General features: G+C 39.9%; 1 protein-coding gene across 5 annotated transcripts in view; it reads left to right on the top strand.

The window, feature by feature from the left end:
- The first annotated feature begins 1062 nt into the window (after positions 1-1062).
- Positions 1063-21066, top strand: part of INO80 (INO80 complex ATPase subunit) — a 146218-nt gene continuing 126214 nt past the window's right edge. For all 5 annotated transcript variants that reach the window (XR_005795778.1, XR_005795777.1, XM_040492327.1 and 2 more), the window contains exon 1: positions 1063-1137. The gene's annotated coding sequence lies outside the window, so the exon portion shown is untranslated. The remainder of the gene's footprint in view (positions 1138-21066) is intronic.

Raw genomic sequence — 21066 nt, 5'->3', positions numbered from 1 at the left:
TCACTAGGTACTTCTAATCACAGATCCTGTTAACTGAATCTCACTAACTCTAGTAAACGTGGCCAGCACGGGGCTTGCACTGTGGAGCCGGCACAGACATCAGGCTCATTCGGTGGGTGTGAGAACAGAAAGACATTTCCGGTGACAGTTTTATGTGTTCCCAAGTCCTTGATTCCTAAAGATCCACCTAGGCATTTACCTAACGAGGCCACAGCATCGTGATCTTGGTCCCTAAGCCTTAAAGGGAAGCCCAAACCTGTACCGTATTTAAAGAGTGGCTCTACACAGCAGGTACTTTCCCAGCCCGCCTACAGTGGCTGCAAACAGGATAAACTATCACACCGGAGCCTAACCCTTCCCTCAAGTGATCTCAGTGTTCGGTGGCCTCTAACAAACTAATCATAAGCACCCTCCCAACTCCTGCCTGCGGAAACAAATACTCCCAGGATCCCAGGCTGTTTCGATTGACGTTACTTCCGGGGAAAGTAACCTTTCTCCGGCGGTTGCAGGACTGGAGAGGTCTCGCGACATTTGCTCCCGCGAGATCTGCTTGCTCACTCTAGCGATGACATCCTCCTCCTCCTCCCCGCCGCCTTTCGGCAATCTTCGCCAGTCCCAGCCCCGACCAATCTGCACTCAGATGGCATGGATCAGGGTCTCCCCCCGAACCCCAGTCCGCTCTGGGCGTCAGGCGGCAGCGGCGGGGTGCGAGCTGCACGAGGCCGACGGCAGCGGCACTGCGAGAGGCCACGGGCTGGCGAAGAACAGTGAGCGTGGGCGGGGCGGGGGTAAGCTAGCTGAGTAGCGGCTCGATTGTTCTGGCCTGGCTATGGCGCCTCTCCTCCCCCCCGCCATGGCTCCCCGTGTCCCTGCTCCGCTCCTCTCAGTGAGTGAAAGTGGCCGCCGCCGCCGCCGGCCCAGCGCCCGCAGCCGCCTCAGCGCCGCCGCCATCTTGGGGTCCCAGGAGCCGCCGAGGGAGCGAGCTAGGAGCGTCCACGCCCAACGCAGTCACCGTCCCACAGCCTCAGAGAGCGAACCGCGGCTCCACCGTCGGCGGGGCGACCCCCCCCTTCGGACCCCGCCCGCACCCCGCCCCCCCTCCGCCGCCGCCGCGGCGGCGGGGCCCGGCGGCCCGAGGTGAGGCGACTTGACGTGGGCGGGCGAACGGAGGGGGATTTGTGTAGGCCCCGTTGCGCCCCTCTCTGCGGGCGACGACTGGGCCGCGTCTTAAAGGGGCCGTCGCCCCCGGCCCTTGGATTTGTTGGGGTTAATAGGGAGGATGGGTGTGGACACTCCCCGTAGTGTTGGGACCTCAGGGACCTGGGCCTCGTCCTTCCCCCTTTTATACCTCTAGAGGCCTGGGGTCACGCGGTGACCTCAGATAGCCGAGGAAGCCCGTGGGGCGCCCACACGTGGGGAGTGTGTTAGACCAGGTGCACGTGGGACCCGGTGGGGCGGTGTCGGGCTAACACGTGTGTGGGTTTGGGGGTGGGGTGGGTCAGGGCGGGGGCTAGGCTCGAGTGGGGACTCCGTGAGGTCTTTATCTGTCCTCTTAAACAAATGAGATCTAAGAGCTTGATAGTGTGTCAGTTTATGGGGAGCAAGTTGAGATGTGGGTGAATGGTGCGTGCTGCTTGTTGGTGTTAGGTGGGGACAGCCTAACACGTGCACATACTTAGGAGTGCGTAGGGGACACCCATTGTGGTCTTTTAGGCTTTTGTAGGGTGTCCAGGCAAGTGTCATCCTATTTTGACATTCCTTCTTGAGCTAGCTGATGAAAACTACTACTTCCGTAATCAGCGAGGGTGGAAGCCCCCTACAGTTTAGGAGTGATAGAGCCTAAGAATGCACTCACTATTTTAGTTTGCAGCCAACTGTTCGCAAATTCTTTGATTCATAGATACACTGCCTAGTTTTATGTTCGGGTACTTGTTGGTAGGAATGGGAGATGGAGTTAGCAGGTTACTTGTTGGGAGGAATGGGAGAAAATTAGGAGGTTGACTTTGCTAAAATCACAGGTAACCGCTTACTTTTCCAGTCAGTGACTTTCATGATTGCCTTTCCCAAGGAGATTTTCATTCTGGTTTGCTAGTGGTGGCGTTTTATTTTCAGGCAACAGCTTTATTGCAATATAATTCACATACCAAAAGACTCAACCTTTTTAAGTGTACACTTCTGTGATTTTTAATATATTCAGAGTTAATTGTACATCTTTCAACTCTATGTAATTCATCACCCCAAAAAGCTACCTTAGTAGTCACTACCCCATCAACCCTTCCCGCAGCCCTTAGGAGCCACTAATGTATTTTCTGTCGTTGTAGATTTGTCTATTCTGGATACTGGGTATAAAGGGAATCATACAATATGTGTCTTTTTGTGAGTGGCTTCTTTCACTTAACATGCTCTCAATGTTCATCCATTGGTAGCATGTGTCAGGACTTTATTCCCTTTTGCTGCCAGTAATAATCCATTCCCTTTGTGTTTTATGCTTGAAATTCTCAAGCTCTTCCTATAAATCAACAATTTGAGGTTATTAAGTGTGGTAAAAGTCACATACCTTACTAGATAATAAAGCAAATTTGTGTTTTTGAGGGTTAAATTCTGTTATTTTAGTTTACTGTGTTCTTTTCCTCTTTATTTTGTTTCAGAAGAATCCAAACTAATTTTCAAAGATCCGTGTCTTTTAATAGGTAACTGTAAAGAGCACAAACGTGATTAGAAAAGCTTATGACTGATAAAAAACAGTTTTGAGTACATCAAGGTGAACATCTGATTAAGTCTAAGCAACAGACAATAAACTATGGTGTTATGATTTCACGTAATAAGAGTTTGTCATGGTACTATCAAGGAAAGGTATCATAACAGCTTTTGACCGCTGTTGCTTGTGTAGACATGGGGCTAGAGAGGCAATAATAGACATCTTGCTGCCCTCAAGAAGATTAAAACTGGCTTCGAGGTTTAACGTGTCAATATACAAGTTCACACAAAATGTAAATGCTGGGGTACAATGAATTTTCGAGAGTTCAGAATGGGATAGGTTTAATAGGAAATTGAATTTGTGTGGGAAAATGACGTTTTAAAGTTGGCAAGTTTTAAAGTTGAATCTTAAGCATAAACATTTTGACATGATAGGCTGTAGCATACAGAGAATGAGAAGAGTTGGTAATACTAAATACCTATTATGGGTACTAATCCTAATCTTGAGGGCTCTGGTCCCACCTAATACTATCATCTTTGGAGTTAGGATTTAAACATATGATGGTCGGGAGAGGGTCACAAACATTCAGACTATGGCTTACATTAAGTTAGAAATTCACTTACAGAAGCATTCGATTCATTTGCTAATCATGATGTGGTAGGTTTGTTAGGGTTGAAAAGATCACAAAGCATAATGCCTGGATTTAATAAGTAATAAGAGAGATTTCCATATATGTTAGGTCAGAAGTAGGAGATCAGTAATTATAAATGTAATTGACAGATATTAAAAAATCATTGGGGGAGTGCCTGGCTGTTTCAGTTGGTTGAGTGTCCAACTTCGGCTCAGGTCAATGATCTTGCGGTTGGGGGTCCAAGCCCCATGTTGGGCTCACTCTTGTCAGCACAGAGTCCACTTTGGATCCTCTGTCCCCCACTCTCTCTCTCTCTCAAAAACAAACATTTAAAAAAAGTAAAAGTAAATAAATCATTGGAAGTAAATGCTATTCATATTTTTAAGGGACTAAAAGACTGTGAATCAGCTGTGTGACGTGATTTTATAAACCTTCACTACCCAAGGATTTGACAGCCCGTGTGACAGTCTATTGAGCAGGGTTCTTAACATTTTTTATGTGCCCTGGACCCCTTTGCAGTCTAAAAAAACGTGTGAACACCTTCTCAGAATATGACATTTAAATGTATAAAATATAGTTCACGTATTTATGATGTAAGAAATATGCTTTTTATTACTGAAACAAATAGTAAAAGTTGGGGTGTGTTGCTTACATTCAGAAATGAAAGAAATGCTATTTTCAGTTACAGTTTAGCAAAAATAAGAATGTGAATTTTTCCCCATCCAAGTTTATGGACCCTAGTTTAAGAAAGCCTTTGTCTTAGAGAGGCCTGGATGCATAGATAAGTGATTTCATGTGGGGCAAACCAGTGGTTTCCATAACAAGAAGTAGGATGCGGACTCTTAAATTCATATTCTCAAGAACATGACTTCTTATGGGAAAAGCAAGTGATAGTTTAGCTAAGGGGAAACCTGGTAATGTGATGGAAAGACATTGTTTTTAGACTAAAAAAAGATTTGGGTCTGAGTCCCACTTAACCACTGGGTAAGCTACTCAACATTTTTGAGTTTCAGTTCTCCTTATCTGTAAAATGGGAATAATAATTTTCACTTCTGAGATTAAATGACATGTTAACTGTAAGACAGCATATTGATGAATGTTGGTTTATTTTTGTCTGTGAGGAAATACACCAAAAGCTATGACATATTTATTTAAAAATTTTTTTTAATGTTTATTTATTTTTGAGAGAGAGAGCATATGCACCAGTGGGGGAAGGACAAAGAGAGAGGGAGACACAGTCCTAAGCAGGCTTCAGTCTCTGAGGTATCAGTACAGAACCTGATGCGGGACTGGAACTCACGAACTGTGAGATCATGACCTGAGCCGAAATTGGACTCTTAACCCACTGAGCCACCCAGGTGGCTCATTCATTTAAAAAAATTTTTTTTTAAGTTTATTTATTTTGAGAGAGAGAGAGAGAGCATGAGCACAAGCACGGGAGGGACAAAGAGAAAGAGAGAGAATCCCAAGCAGGCTCCTCCGTGCTGTCAGTGTGGAGCCTGACTTGGGGCTTGAATCCACAAACTGTGATACTGTGACCTGGGCCAAAATCAAGAGTCGGACACTCAACTGACTGAACCACCCTGGCTCCCCTATGATCCCCTATGATACACATTTAGTTTTGATTTGGGAGAAGGGAAACTATGTAGTAGGAACAACCTGTATGGTATATGGGATTGTCTCTGCGTATTCAAGTATAGAGTCATCTTTTGATAATGGTACTAAGGATATTCTTGTAAAAGAACAAATAAGGTACCTTTGGGTTTGTATGTGACAGCTAGCTCTTTTGTGTAAGAGGTTAGTAGCTAAGTAGAATAAACAGGATAAATCTTTCACAGTTTTGTGCAAGAACAGAGAAATGGCTAGTAAACATCAATATGGTAAAAAGGATGTTCAGGTGCTCAGTTTATTCCTGAGAATGTTGCCTGAGTGTTGTCAGAAAGGCTGACAAAATGTTAGTCATTCCCTGGAAAGGCATGAAAAAATAAACGGACTGCGTTATCTTGGTACAAAACCACAGTTAGGTCTACTCTTAGACTATAGAATGGATTTCAATTACTGCACTTCAGGAAATAATAAATCAAGGGGTGCCTAACTGGCCCAGTTGGAGGAGCATGTGACTCTTGATCTCAGGGTCGTGAGTTCAAGTCCCACATTGGGTTTAGAGATTACTGAAAAATAAAATGTCAAAATAAACAGGAGGGAAGTTTCCAGAAAATGGCAGTATAAATGATGAAGGCAATGGTAGGGCTTACATGTGAAGATAAAGAAATTTGACTCCATATTGAAATGATGAAGACTGGGATGGACTATGATTAAATTAAATTGAATTAGATAAAAACATGCATTATAATCCTGGAAAATTAGAATCAGTTTGAAGGATGAATATTGTTTGACAGGTGTATAATGAGTGGTTTGTTTATGAAACTTACTAGCAAGGAAGATGGTTAAGGTTCAAGAACAAACCAGACACAATGTTATTGTTATAAAGCCAGAGACTTTTATGATCCAGTCCTAGTTCATTTCAGGTCAGCAAGCCATTTGATGATGCTTGTACCTAATGGTTTATGTAACTCCTTATTTTGTTCATTAGATAAATATTCATTGAACACCTAATGAGTGCTTTTTGATTTTCCCAACAACAATTTGTTGAGCATCTGCCACACTCAAGGGACTGTGGTAGATTCTGGGGATGTACAAGAGAATTAATCCACTTGTATGTGTATGTGTGGAGAGTACAGAGGGGCTCTGCAAAGATAAACACAGGGTTATGCAAACTCTAGGTGCCATGGGGAAGTATAAACCTAAATATTTCTTTTGAGTTGTTGATAGGAATTAGTAGTAGTTTTTTGTCTTTTTTTAAAAAAATACATTCTTTTCATATGTTTAAAGGCCCTGTTCTACCTTGTTAACAGAAGCATTGTAATCCAGTGGCAGTATATTACACCGAGCCCCTTCTAGATCCTAGAGCCACATAACCTGAGTTCGAATTTTAACTCTCTTATTAACTGTATGATCTCTGGAAAGCTATTTAAGCCTCACTGTCTTCATCTGTTAAATTAGGAGAGTAATAGTATCTACTTCATAGAGGGTAATTGTGAGAAATAAATGAGTAAATTGCTTAGAATGGTCTCTGGCACATAGTTTCTCCACAAGTGTTAGCTGTAATTACAAGTTACATTCTTTTTTGACAGTTTAATTAGCTTAATCTAAAATTTTAGTTTGTAAAGTGTTGAAATCAGAACTTTTTTGAGTAGGAAGAGTCTCAAATCTTTTTTAAGATAAGGCAGGGAAAAAATACACCAATAAAGAAAATAGTTACAATGCACTAACCTTTGTGTTTATGTAATGAATACCACTAGATGTCAATATTTAAGATAACTCAGAGATGTGGTATTTTGCAACATGACATATTTTAGTTCAGGGTCTAAAATATTTCTGTCCTGCATGTTATTCTAATGTTAGTAATAGTTTGCCTTTTTTAGAATCATTCTTAGAATATAACAGAAGACCAGGCTCTGGGGTAGGGCTCAGGAAAGTTTTTCTGTAAAGGGTCAAATAAATCATATGCTTTGCTGGTCATACCTTCTCTGTTGGAGCCATTCAACTCTGCCCTTCATTTATGGGCACTGACATTTTAATTTCATAGAATTTTCATGTGTCATGAAATAATGATTTTCTTCCCTCACTTATTTAAAAATGTAAAAAACATTCTTATCTATCAGGAATAAGAAAAGGGCAGTGGGCTGGATTTGATATGCAAGCCATACTGTCCTGACTCCTGCTCTAGAGTCTTTACAACTCTGGCTAGGAGATCTTGTGTAAGTTAGTATAAAGCCTAATGCCATCTATTAAATGGGGATAATAATAGTATCTACTTGATATGGTTCTTAGAAATAAATAAGATAACCTGTTAAGTGCTTAGCACCATCCTTGACACATAGTGTTAATAAATGTTATATATTATTACTTTTTATTAAAAAACTTTTTAAATTTTTATTTATTTTTGAGATAGAGATAGCGTGTGAGTGGGGAGGGGCAGAGAGAGACAGCGTGTGAGTGGGGAGGGGCAGAGAGAGAGAGGGAGACACAGAATCCGAAGCAGCTCCAGGCTGTGAGCTGTCAGCACAGAGCCTGATGCGGGGCTCAAACCCGAAACCACAAGATCATGACCTGAGCTGAAGTTGGACTGAGCCACCCAGGTGCCCCTATAAATGTTATATATTATTATCATCTCAGTGAACTCCTCATTTTATAATGAAGCTGTTGGAACCTTGAGAGGATAGCTGATAGTCCTAAAGTCTATCTGTGGCTTGTTGATAGCATTAAACTTACAGTTTTTGACTTCAACTTCTCTGCCCAACCATGCTGCTTCCTTAGAAGATTGTAGTACTTTGTAATTTATTTTTAAAGTAGGCTCCATACCCTGTGTGGGGCTTGAACTCACTACCCTGACATCAGCAGTTGCATATTCTGACTAAGCCAGCCAGGTGCCCCTGTAGTTAAAGTGCTGCTTGATAAAACTATTATTTTGGATACTGTAATGGTGGATACATGACATTATGCATTTTTCAAATCCCATAGGGCTTTACAGCGCAAAGTAAACTTTAATGTGTACAAATAAAACAAAAATCATTTTGGAGGTAGAGAGATCCCAGGAAGGAGTGCAGACTGTGACAAGAGAATTTAATTGTGTTAGAAATATATGAAACAGCCTCACTGAAAATGGACGGGAGGTGCTGACCTAAGTAAACTTGGAAGTGAGTGGAATCTAAGACAAAAGGAATTGCTCATAAGCACTGTAGTCTAATTGATAAAAGTTGTATCCCATGAAGGTGCAGGTTAATTCTGATACTGATATACATGTATATTGCAATTGAACAATTAAGTAAATGGATGGCAAGAGACAGGTTTCTTCTCACTGTTAGAGTGTGAATTTACAGATAAGGGACGGAGGCTAGAATGATTCACGTGGTAATAGATTGGAGTTGGGGACATCAGCATGAACTCATATTTTTAGCTTAACACAGATGGTTACATATTGAAATAGTTATGTATGTGTATGTATACATGCTTGGATTTATACCCACATATATTTCTGTGCTGTGTCCGCTGAGAAGGTTGAAGGAAACCCAGTAGCAACACCTAGTACCTAGATCTTCATTTCCAATGCATTTTTTTAAAGATTTTTTAAAAAGTTTATTTTTGAGGGAGAGGGAGGGAGAGAGAGATAGAGAGAGAGAGAACAAGTGGGGGAAGGGCAGAGAGAGGAAAACAGGATCTGAAGCAGGTTCTGTGCTGACAACAGACAGGAGCTTAAACTCTTGAACCATGAGATCATAACCTGAGCTGAAGTTGGATGCTTAACTGACTGAGCCAACTAGGTGCCCCGAAATTTTAATTGGTATTTTATTTATTTATTTTTTCAACGTTTATTTATTTTTGGGACAGAGAGAGACAGAGCATGAACGGGCGAGGGGCAGAGAGAGAGGGAGACACAGAATCGGAAACAGGCTCCAGGCTCCGAGCCATCAGCCCAGAGCCCGACGCGGGGCTCGAACTCACGGAGCGCGAGATCGTGACCTGGCTGAAGTCGGACGCTTAACCGACTGCGCCACCCAGGCGCGTAATTGGTATTTTAATTGGAATTGCATTGACTCCATAGATCAATTGTGAATAATGTCGTTATTTAATACAAGGAACAAGAGCTCCTTGGAGAAATGACTGATTATAGGACTGGGCAGGAAATATACAAGATGAGCCTGGAACATCTTGTAGTGCCAGAAAGTAGGGAAGTACTCTAACACCCATCACCACAACAACACAATTGCATGATAAGGATAAGTCAGAGGAGCACAGGAGCCTGCTGAGAACTCTCAATGGCCAAAACTGGTACGATTTGAGCAGCAAAGTAAACAAAGCAGCGTTGGATTATAACTCATAATATAAAATCAATATTTCCAAGTCTGTAATGTTGTAACTAAATGAATAAATGAATATCCTGCTTAGAATACTCCATTAACATAGTGTTATGCCCCAGGAGCCTCGGGTTTGCTTGAGGTCCTTGCGACAATACTGGAGTTTAAGTATGTGAGACTTTGGAGTCAGACTTCTTGGATTTCAGACCTGGCTCTGCCACTTCTGGCTGTGTAAAATGGAAGTTATAATAGTGCCTGTGTCATAAAAGGATTAAATGAATTCATGCAAATATAAAGCGCATGTACGTATAAAATATTTGGCACATAGCTCTCAAAAGAATGTGTATATAGCCTCTTTATTACAGTAGTATTTGATACAAGGTCAGAAAATTTGGAATCCCACTTGGAATTGTTTGTAATCAAGTCTCCCTTCCCACCCCCCCAGGCTTCTGTTGAAGAGAGGAAAAAGTCTAACTTCAATTTAACAAGTGTTTTATTGAGCACATAGTTTGATGTAAACATACCTACCTTGTTCTAATTGACTGTAGACTGTATAGTGACTGTGTATACTGTATAATGACTGTATAATGAAGAGAGTGAGAGTAAATGTATTTAGTGTTAATAAAATCATTACACACCTAAGTGACTTAAATGTTTAACGGTTGAAAAGCAAGATTAATTTATAATTTAGTATATAGTTCAACTCGTGCTTATTTACAGATGTTTGTCCCTAAGATGAATTACCTGAACTTAGGTTTCTCAGGCTTCTTTGGAGAACATAGTTCCACAGAATTTCTCTGTTAGTGTGTCACTTCCAAAATGAAAATTGACTTTTAGTATAAGAAAACTAAATATTGTGAATTTTGGAAATATTGGCTGTTTATGGACGATGTCTCTTACTTAAAAACAATTTTTTTTTTTTACATTTATTTGTTTTTGAGAGACAAAGCACAAGCTCGGGAGGGGCAGAGAGAGAAGGAGACACAGAATCCGAAGCAGGCTCCAGGCTCTTAGCTGTCAGCACAGAGCCCGACATGGGCCTTGAACTCACAAACTGTGAGATCATGACCTGAGCCAAAGTCAGACGCTCAACCGACTGAGCCACCCAGGCGCCCCTGGATGTCTTACTTTTTATTCTCAATAATGACCTTTTACCATCTCTCCTATGATAATGAAGAATTAACTGTATGGAATCGATAGCTAAATTTTCCCAGCACTTTGTGAGGGATCCCTCTTTTTCACGAGTAACTATTAAGCTAATGCTGTCTTCCCTTTGCTGAGGAATGAACTGAGTTTGTTAAGATTTCTGGGTTGTCAATCTCTGTCCTTTAATTTCTCTCATATGGAAGCATCTTTTTCTCATCTATCTCATTTCTGGAAAAGGTAAGTGTCTTCATGGATCTAACTGTAAAAGTTGTTGATATCACTGGTTCTTCAGTAAGATCTCTTCAGTTTTGTTTTCAAAAAAATTGCTTTTGAGTTTATTTATTTTGGTGGGGAGGGGCAGAGAGCGAGAGAGGGAGGGAGAGAATCTCAAGTAGGCTTTGTGCTGTCAGCATAGAGCCTGACACAGGGCTCGAACACATGAACTGTCAGATCATGACCTGAGCTGAAATCAAGAGTTGGACACTCAACTGACTAAGCCACCCAGGTGCCCCTGTTTTCAAATTTTTAATGTGATGAATTGTTATTAGTTCAGATTGGGTGTTTTTCACTAGAAGAAAAAAAGAATGGGACTCCTGAGGGACTCAGTCAATTAAGCATCTGACTTCAGCTCAGTTCATGATCTCATAGTTCCTGAGTTTGAGCTCTGTATTGGGCTCTCTGCTGTCAGCGTGGAGCGTGCTTTGGATCCTCTCTCTCTTTCTCTCTCTCTCAAAATAAACATTAGAAAAAAAATTTTTTTTTAAATGTTTTATTTATTTTTTTTAAGACAGAGAAAGACAGAGCATGTTTAGGGGTGGGGCAGAGAGAGAATGAGACACAGAATTGGAATAGGCTCCAGTCTCTCAGCTGTTAGCGCAGAGCCTGATGCGGGGCTCAAACTCACAAACCGTGAGATCATGACCTGAGCTGAAGTGGGACACTCAACTGACTGAGCCACCCAGGCACCCCAGAAAAAAATTTTTTAAGTTACCATGTGGAAAGGTCCATCTGATACCTCAGGAAACATTTCCTCCCTTTTGGATTTTTTGATTAGTAATATATAAACCCTAAATGCTTAATAAATAGGGGTTGAGCTTGTTTGATTAAAGATTCTATTATTTATACTATGGAACTCCATAGAGGCAGTTGCAGTAATAGGCTTTTTTTTTGTTTGTTTGTTTGTTTGTTTTCATTCTGATAAGGTGTTTATTCCCTATCTTGGTGAAGATACTCTTCTAGGAAGTTGAAATCATACTTTTCTAGAAGAAATCAAATGCATTTTAAATTTTTTCTTTTTGGTAACATACTTCATTTTGGCATAATAGTAGTCCAATTTCATTAATGAAGAACACTAGGAAAGGGAAAATGTGGGTAAGCATTTTTCCTTACACTAGACCTGTGGGGTAGGCCAAAACATTTTCTTTTTGTCTTTTTAGAGATTTATGAAAGGTCTTTCCTTTTTTGACCAGGGGTTTTTCATTCTATTTAAAATGGAGGTGTTGGGCGCTTGGGTGGCTCAGTCAGTTGACTGACTCTTGATTTCGACTCAGGTCATGATCCTAGGGTTGTGGGATCGAGCCCCACGTTTTCTCTGTGCTGCGTGTGGAGCCTGCTTATGATTCTCTCCCTCCCTCTGCGCCTCACCCTGCTCATGCCGTCTCCCTCTTTACAAAAAAAGTTTAAAATGCAGGTGTTAATTATTTCTGAAACTTTGTGCTTTGGGTAAACTCTGGGCTTGTTAAATTGCTAGACTGTTCTCAGGCTCTTGCAGTGATCCTTTTGAGCAGATTGTTTCTGGCCTGCTTATAGAGGGCTCTGTCTGCCTCTGTTCCTTGAGGACAAGTCTTCTCATTCAGTTTCTGGTATATGATAACCTCTTAGTGAATATTTGATGGCCTGAAAGAAAGGAAAGTTTTGGTTCAACTAGGATTTTATTTAAAAGATTGCTCTGTGATTGATTTACTTCTCATCTGCCATGTGTTAGGGTGACTAAAAATTTATTGTTTAAAGGTGGATACTTGTGAAAGTGAAAGGAGAGGGATTATTAGTAATTTTGCTTAGGGACAAACAGTAGGCATGAACTTCTGTCTTGGGCAAACCAGCTGGGAGGTATGGTCACCCAAATCATGAGGCTTCTTTTCTTTGTTTTTGTTATAGCAGTCTGGTGGTGAAGAGTTGGGAATTTGGTGTTAACCAATAATAGATCTGAGTTCTTATTCTAGCTTCGGCAAATTACTTGGCTTAACTAAAATGAGAGTAAGTTTTGGGGAGTGTGAGTGGCTCAGTTGATTAAGTGTCTACTTTGGCTCAGGTCATGATCTCTTGGTTTGTGGGTTTGAGCCCGGAGTTGGGCACTGTGCTGACAGTGTGGAGGCTGCTTGGGATTCTCTCTCTTCCTCTCTCTCTGCCCCTCCCCCACTCAGCTTTGTCTCTGTGTCAAAAATGAACTTAAAAAGTAAAAAAATATTAAAATGAGAATAAGATTTCAATTACTGTGAGGATTAAATGGGCTAGTATTAGGAAAGCATCTGAGACAGAAAAGCCCCCCATGCTAGTGTGCTCTTATTCAGTGTAGGTCCCTCGTTCTCTCTTCCCATCATTCTGTAACTAGAGTTTTTGCTTTCAACTGAGGCTGGTTTTGAGAGTTTTTGTTTGTTTGTTTGTTTTATATAAATGTTTATTTATTTTTGAGGCAGAGACAGAGCATGAACAGGGTTGGGTCAGAGAGAGAGGGAGACACAGAATCCGAAGCAGACTCCAGGCTCCGAGCTGTCAGCACAGAGCCGGACGCGGGTCTGGAACTCAAGGACCGTGAGATCATGACCTGAGCCGAAGTCCGACGCTCAACTGACTGAGCCACCCGGGCTCCCCAAGAGCTTTTATAATGGTTACGATTAACTGGAACATTTCACTGAAACATTTTAGTGAATGCAGAAATGTTTTTCAGTTGAGCCATTGAGCTTATTTTTTGTTGAATTGTATAATATGGTGGGCAGGAAATGACTACCCTACAAAACCGGATTACTCTTTCTCAAAGTGTTCATGAAAAACTTTTTTTACCAATTATTTTTTTGCAGAATTGCTGAAAGATATTTTAATAGTTTTGATTTAGCAAAATAGTCACTTGGAACCTTTATTTCAGCTTAATGGATTGATACAAGTTTTACTGGATAGGTAAAAACTGATTTAAATGAGAATTTCATTCAGTTTCTTATCAATATTTATCCTGTGCAGACTTATGTTTTCTCTTTTGGTATTTGAATTATTCATTATTCCCCCCCCCCCCCCGTATTTCTTGATATTTTGCTAATTTTGTCAATTTTACTTGTTTATGGCTTTTAAAAAAGGAAACCAAAGAGGAGCAGTTTTCATGGACTTTGTGCATTAGTACAGGCATCCACACATTTTAACTCTAAAAACTCAGTAATAAAATGGCAAGTAACCTAAATTAAAAAAAAATTTTTTTAATGCTTATTTATTTTTGAGAGAGAGACAAAGCACAGGCAGGGGAGGGGCAGAGAGAGTGGAAGACACAGAATCAGAAGCAGGCTTCAGGCTCTGAGCTGTCAGCACAGAGCCTGCTGCGAGGCTCGAACACACGAGCCTTGAGATCATGACCTGAGCTGAAGTCAGACGCTCAACCAGCTGAGTCACCACACCCCAACAAGTAACCCAATTTAAGCGTGGAGCCTGTTTAAGATTCTCTGTCTCTCCCTCTGCCCCTCTCCCACACTCTCTCTAAAATTAAAAAAAAAAAAAAAAAAATCTTTGTCACCTTGGAGTAGGTAAAAATTTCTTAGGAAACAAAAAGCACTAACCATAAAAGAAAATATTGATAAAGTGACTTCATGAAAATTAAAAACTTCTAAAATTGTTAATCATTTCTTGGTTTTATTGTTTATCAGTTTACAAGAATATTTTTTAAAAAATCAGTCTGTAGAAGGCATTGCAAATACTGTAATATGTAATCAGGCTTAAGGGCCCCATTTGCAACTCCATGCCAAATAAATATACAAATTCCCTTTCACACAAATGTCATAACCTTAATCAGGATTCTCATGGAAGTCTGAGAAGTTCCAAGCCTATCCAGAATTACTCCAAAAGATCCTAGTACATGTTCTCTTTTGCAGTCAGTTAGGATCCAATTTCTAGCCACGTCCCTTAAAAGTATTTTTTTGTGCTCCTCCAGTCCCAGTCTAAGGTAGATACTAAAAGCTCCCATAACATATGCTGTGCTTAACTAGTATCCCTTACTGATAAAATAAAAAGAATGTCTTTCCTAACTCTCTAGTATTTTACGGGAAGCAACAATTTAATATATTCTAAAAGGAGCAAACTAAGTAATCCCCATTTCTCTTAGTTGGTTATGTCTCATTGTGACTGTTCTTAACCCTAGATCTTTCTACATTATCTTCTCATTTGGTAAGTAAGGAATCATATGCAATACCAGAAGCAGCTGGAAGTCTTAGTACCAGAATAGTTCCCTCTGGTTTACAGTGTGGATGCCTGTACTAATGCACAGAGTCTATGAAAATACGTATTTGGTATATCACTCCCTCAGCTGATACATGATTTGGAAATCTTTTCTCCCATTTGTGGGTTTTCAGTTTCTTAATAGTTTTGTTTATAGCACTAAAGTTAATTTTGATGAAATCCAGTTTATCTTTTTTTCCTTTTGTTGCTTTTGCTATTGTAGGATATCTAAGAAACCATTACCTCATTCAGGGTTATGAAGATTTATCCCTATGTTTTCCTTCTGTGATCTCTCCCGGGTTAATTTTTGTGTGTAAAGAGATACAAATTCATTTTTTTTGCATGTGACTTTTTAATCATAGCACCATTTGTTGAAAAGGCTGTTGTTTTCCCATTGAATTATCCTGACAGCCTTGTTTGTAATCAGTTAACTCTTAATGTAAGGGTTTATTTCTGGACTCTCAATTCTGTTGCATTGATCTGTATGTCTAGCCTTATGTCATACCACAAATCTTAACTATTGCAGCTATGTAGTAAGTTTTGAAATTGGGAACATGAGCCCTCCAGCTTTGTTCTTTATTGTCAAAATTGTTTTGACTATCTTAGATCCCTTGTATTTCCATATGAATTTTAGGATCAGCTTATCTATTTCTGCAAAAGACCCAGCTTGGATTTTGATAGGTGTTATATTTAATCTAGATACATTACCATCTTCAAAATACCAAATCATTTGATCCAAGAACCATGGGATATCTTTTCATTTATGTAGTTCTTTAATTTTTTTCAATAATATCTTGTTTTCAGTACATATATAAGTCTTGTAGTTCTTTGGTTGAATTTATTCCAAAGTATTTTGGCTTTTTTGTTTTGCTTTTTTTTGTTTTAGTATTTTTAAAGATTTTATTTCTATTTATTTATTTATTTTTATTTATTTTTTAATTTTTTTTCAACGTTTATTTATTTTTGGGACAGAGAGAGACAGAGCATGAACGGGGGAGGGGCAGAGAGAGAGGGAGACACAGAATCGGAAACAGGCTCCAGGCTCTGAGCCATCAGCCCAGAGCCCGATGCGGGGCTCGAACTCATGGACCGCGAGATCATGACCTGGCTGAAGTCGGACGCTTAACCGACTGCGCCACCCAGGCGCCCCTAAAGATTTTATTTTTACGTAATCTCTACAATCAACATTGGGCTCAAACTCACAACCTTGAGATCAAGAGTCGGGTGCTTTACTGTCCAAGCCAACCAGGCACTCCTGTATTTTGTTCTTTTTGATGCTATTGTAAATAGAATTATTTTCTTTATTTTATTTTATAATTGTTGAATGCTAGTATATAGAAATATTATTGATTTTTGTATATTGATTTTGTACCCTATACGATTACTGAGCTTGTTATAATAATATTTTAGTGCATTTCTTAGGATTATCTATTTAGATAAGATCAGGTCATCTATAAATTTTTTTAATGTTTATTTTATTTTTGAAAGAGAGAGAGAGACAGAACATGAGTAGGGTAGGGGTAGAGAGAGAGGGAGACACGGAATCTGAAGCAGGCTCCAGGCTGAGCTGTCAGCAGAGTCCGATGTGGGGCCCGAACCCACAAACTGTGAGATCATGATCTTTGCTGAAGTGGGAAGCCCAAGTGACTGAGTCACCCAGGTGCCCCCAGGTCATAATAGTTCTGCTTCTTTCCAGTCTGGATGCTATTTGTTTTGTTTTGTTTTCCTAATTGCTCTGGGTAGAACTTTAGCTAGAATTTTATTTATTTAATTTGATTTTTACTTTATTAAAAATATTTTTTTAATGTTTTATTTATTTTTGAGAGGCAGATACAGAGCCCAAATGGGGAAGGGGCAGAGAGAGGTAGACACCAAATCTGAAGCAGGCTGCAGGCTCCGAGCTGTCAGCACAGAGCCTGATGAGGGGCTTGAACCCACGAACCGTAAGATCATGACCTGAGCTGAAGTCGGATGCTTAACTGACTGAGCCACCCAGGCACCCCTAATTTTATTTTTAAGTACAGTTTTGAATATGAGTTGTGAGAGTAGGCAATCTTGTCTTATTCCTGATTTTAAGGGAGATAGCATTCTTTCACATTAGAATGATGTGAGCGTTTTGTAAGTGCCTTTTATCAGATTGAGAGAGTTCCTTCTATCTCTAATTTATTGAGTGTTTTTATTTTGAAATGGCATTGGCTTCCGTCAAGTCATTTTTGTGTTAATTGAAATGCTTAGGTGGCTTTTATACTTTGTTCTATTAATGTGGTATATACTGCATTGGTTGATGTGTAAATGTTACACAAACCTTGCATTTGTAGGATAAATTCTACTTGTTAATTATGTGTAATCCTTTTTATATGTTGCTAGAATCATTTGTCAATATTTTATTGAAGATTTTTGTTTCTATAAGGGATATTAGTCTGTAGTTTTCTTATGTCTTTGGGTGGCTTTGGAATCAGGGTAATGCTGGCCACATAGAGTGAGTGACATGGCAATTGTCCTTTACTCTTCAGTGATCGGGAAGAGTTTGTGAAGCATTGATACTAATTGATACTAATAAACAAACATATAAATGTTTGATACAATTCACCATTGGAGCCATTTGACCTGGTTGTTTTTTGTTTTTGTTTTTTTTTGTTTTTTGTTTTTGGTGGGAAGTTGGAAGTATTAAATTTTATATGATTGTCAGATTACTCATTTTCTGTTCTTTTGGTTGGAAATACATAGAAGGATCTTCCATATCTTAAAAATTTTTTTTGTTTTAAATATTTATTTTTGAGAGAGAGATAAAGTAGGAGCGGGGGAGGGGCAGAGAGTGAGGGAAACACAGAATCCAAAGCAGGCTCCAGGCTCTGAGCTGTCCACACAGAGCCCCACAAGGGGCTTGACCTCTCCAACCACAAGATCCTGACCTGAGCCAAAGTCAGACGCTTAACCGACTGAGCCACCCAGGTGCCTCAGAATCTTCCATATCTTAATCTGCTGTTCCTTCATCAAAGATATAGATATTTAAATTTTTTTTTCAACGTTTATTTATTTTTGGGACAGAGAGAGACAGAGCATGAACGGGGGAGGGGCAGAGAGAGAGGGAGACACAGAATCGGAAACAGGCTCCAGGCTCTGAGCCATCAGCCCAGAACCTGACGCGGGGCTCGAACTCACGGACCGCGAGATCGTGACCTGGCTGAAGTCGGATGCCTAACCGACTGCGCCACCCAGGCGCCCCAAAGATATAGATATTTATAACTAATGACTAATACAGTCAGGAGTGACACATTCCTTTTTTTTTTTTTTTTTTTAAGTTTCTTTATTTTGAGTTGGGGGGATGGGCAGGGAGAGAGGGAAAAAGAGAATCCCAAGCAGGCTGCATGCTATAAGTGCAGAGTCTGACACATGGCTTGAACTCAGTAGCAGTGAGATCATGACCTGAGCTGAAATCAAGAGTCAGATGCTTAACTGATTGAGCCACCCATGCACCCCCACCTTTTTGTTTTGTTTTGTTTTGTTTTGTTTTTTATAAAGGAGCCACAATATCGTATATTTATCGAACTCCTCCTTTCCTAAAGGTCTTTAGTTTCTTAAAATGTGTCCTCAAAACATTCCTGGGGAGAGCTTAGGCCAGGACAAGTCTCCCCACATTTGGAATAGGGAGCCTGAAACCCACCAAAGTGCATTAGCTGAAAGTCACGACTGTCGGAAGGCAGAGCCCAGAAGTGAGTCTGTATGTCCCACTTGTCAGAGGTCAACTAGCTAAGCCAGTGATTGGTTCCTAGCAATTTGGATTTCCTGGTCCAGTAAAATTTCCAAATAATTTTAGGGACTGACAGATATGCTGGCCCTTTTTTTATTTTCTTTTTTTCTAAGTAAGGACGTTTAACAAAACAAAAAACACTAATATCACCATTATGGCTTACAATAAAGACATTTTAACTTCCAAATTTTTAGGAAAACTATCCACCTCAGAATAAAGGACTCTTCTTCCCAAGAATTTATAGTTGGAGACAAATTTATTGTGACACTTAACGTGATCTAACACTCAACAAATAATCATTTTTTTCCTAAACTCCAATGGCACATTATCTGTGTATCTTTTAAGTGACTTCCCAAGTGTATTTTTTTATTGTTATTTGAGTCTTATCTCTTCTATTAAACTGAATTCTGAAGGAAACAGTTTTTTCTACACTGCACTTTAGAGTTCAGCAATTGAATGCCTGAGTGAATGAAATGTTACTCTTAATGTTCATATGAAAATTATATCTCACTTCTTTTTGGTCTTATTTCCATTTATGAAAATAATACGAAATTCATTTACTTGGCCTGGTCCTGCTATTTGTGCCATAGTCCTACAAATTATCAGTATAACCTGTGGATGTGATGTAGTAGATCACTTTCAGTCACAACTAGTTTGGGCTATAGAGTGTCTGAGTTATAGGGGAACTGAGGTGGGAAATTCAGTTATTTTGTTCCCTTAATGTTTGGCCTTTTGTATAAGCTACAGCCTGTAACCTACAGGCTGTCTTTAGTCCTGCAAATGCTTCATAGCTATAGTTCTGTTCCAAGAGCTATAACTTTATTTGGCCTTTTCTGTATTAGTTTTGGTAAATTTAGGAATTACTTCCTTTTTTTTTTTTTTTTAATTTTTTTTTCAACGTTTATTTATTTTTGGGACAGAGAGAGACAGAGCATGAACAGGGGAGGGGCAGAGAGAGGGGGAGACACAGAATCGGAAACAGGCTCCAGGCTCTGAGCCGTCAGCCCAGAGCCCGACGCGGGGCTCGAACTCACGGACCGCGAGATCGTGACCTGGCTGAAGTCGGACGCTTAACCAACTGTGCCACCCAGGCGCCCCAGGAATTACTTCTTAAAGGCAGATATAATTGAACTCTTTATTTAGATATTTGACTGAATCATTGATGCCCTATCTAGTGTTCTCTGAGCTATTTTGATTGGTATTTTGCTAAAAAAGTCAAATAAGTTTGGAATGCCTTTTAGAGAGAGATTATGAGCACATTAGCATATTGAAGACTAAAAAATCTTAGGCCTAACTTTAATGCTTTAATATTTTCAGTACTAATGGACATTTAATATATTTTTTAAAGACTTTATTTAAAACTTTTTATTATATTATTTTTTTTTAAGTTCGTTTTATTTGGGAGAGATAGAGTGTGAGTGGGGGAGGGACAAAGAGAGAGGGAGAATCCCAGGCAGGCTCCCTGCTGTCAGTGTAGAGCCCATGCAGGGTTCAAATCCATGAACAGAGAGATCATGACCTGAACTGAAGTCGGACACTCAACTGACAGCCACCCAGACACTGCTAAAGATTTTATTTTTAAGTGATCTCTGTACCCACCATGCAGTTCAAACTTCCAACCCTGAGATCAAGAATCGTGCATTGTACTGACTGAGCCAGCCAGGTGCTCCAATATCTTGATCCTAGTATTCAGAGAAGCAAACTTTGGGAAGTGCTTCTCCAAATGATTGGTATGAAACCAATTTTGGGCATGGTCTATAAAGAGGAAATCAGAGGTGAAAATAGATTTCAGCATGCAAAGTTTAAATGGGTAGGTCTTAAGACAAATAATTGTTAATGGCCATCATTGCAGTTTGTAGTACTTTATGAAGTGGTCATTATATATCACGTTCTTACCATTGCTGTTAGACAAAAAGGTAAAAAGCCAACTCTTCTCTCTTTAAAAATTGAAAGAAAAAATTTTTAAACCAAACTAAAAGCTGTTTAAGCTATCATTTGAACAGTGCTTCTTAGCTCATCTCCATCTAGAGATAGGGTGACTTTCTCTCCAAGTAGTTATCTTTGTCAGGCTTATCATTTGGGAGAAGATAAAAATCCTGTCCTCTGGTTAGCATTGGCATTTGGTGCAGGTATCCTTCAGATTCTTGTCTAGCAGTAACACCTTGCTCTCCTCTTACCTCTTATCTAAAGCTTGTCTGAGATTATTTTTATGTGGAATTGCCTAAAAGATTTTTAGTACATGCATTCTCCTGTTTAGCAAGTGTGGATAATGAAGGTTTGAACCCATTCTGCTTAACTTTCTGTTACTTGACTACTTTCGTATCTTTTCATTTGTTTTATTCAAGCTTTCATCCCCCAAGTCATGTGTCCAGGATGGAGTAGAGGCCTCATATGGTCATGGACTGTAGATGATCTTTATGTAGAATGTAGCAGAAACAGAGTTTTGGGG

The sequence above is a fragment of the Herpailurus yagouaroundi genome, unplaced genomic scaffold (assembly GCF_014898765.1).
Source record: "Herpailurus yagouaroundi ecotype Mexico unplaced genomic scaffold, PumYag 184, whole genome shotgun sequence".
NCBI lineage: Eukaryota > Metazoa > Chordata > Mammalia > Carnivora > Felidae > Herpailurus > Herpailurus yagouaroundi.
This window is presented reverse-complemented; position numbering and strand designations above follow the sequence as displayed.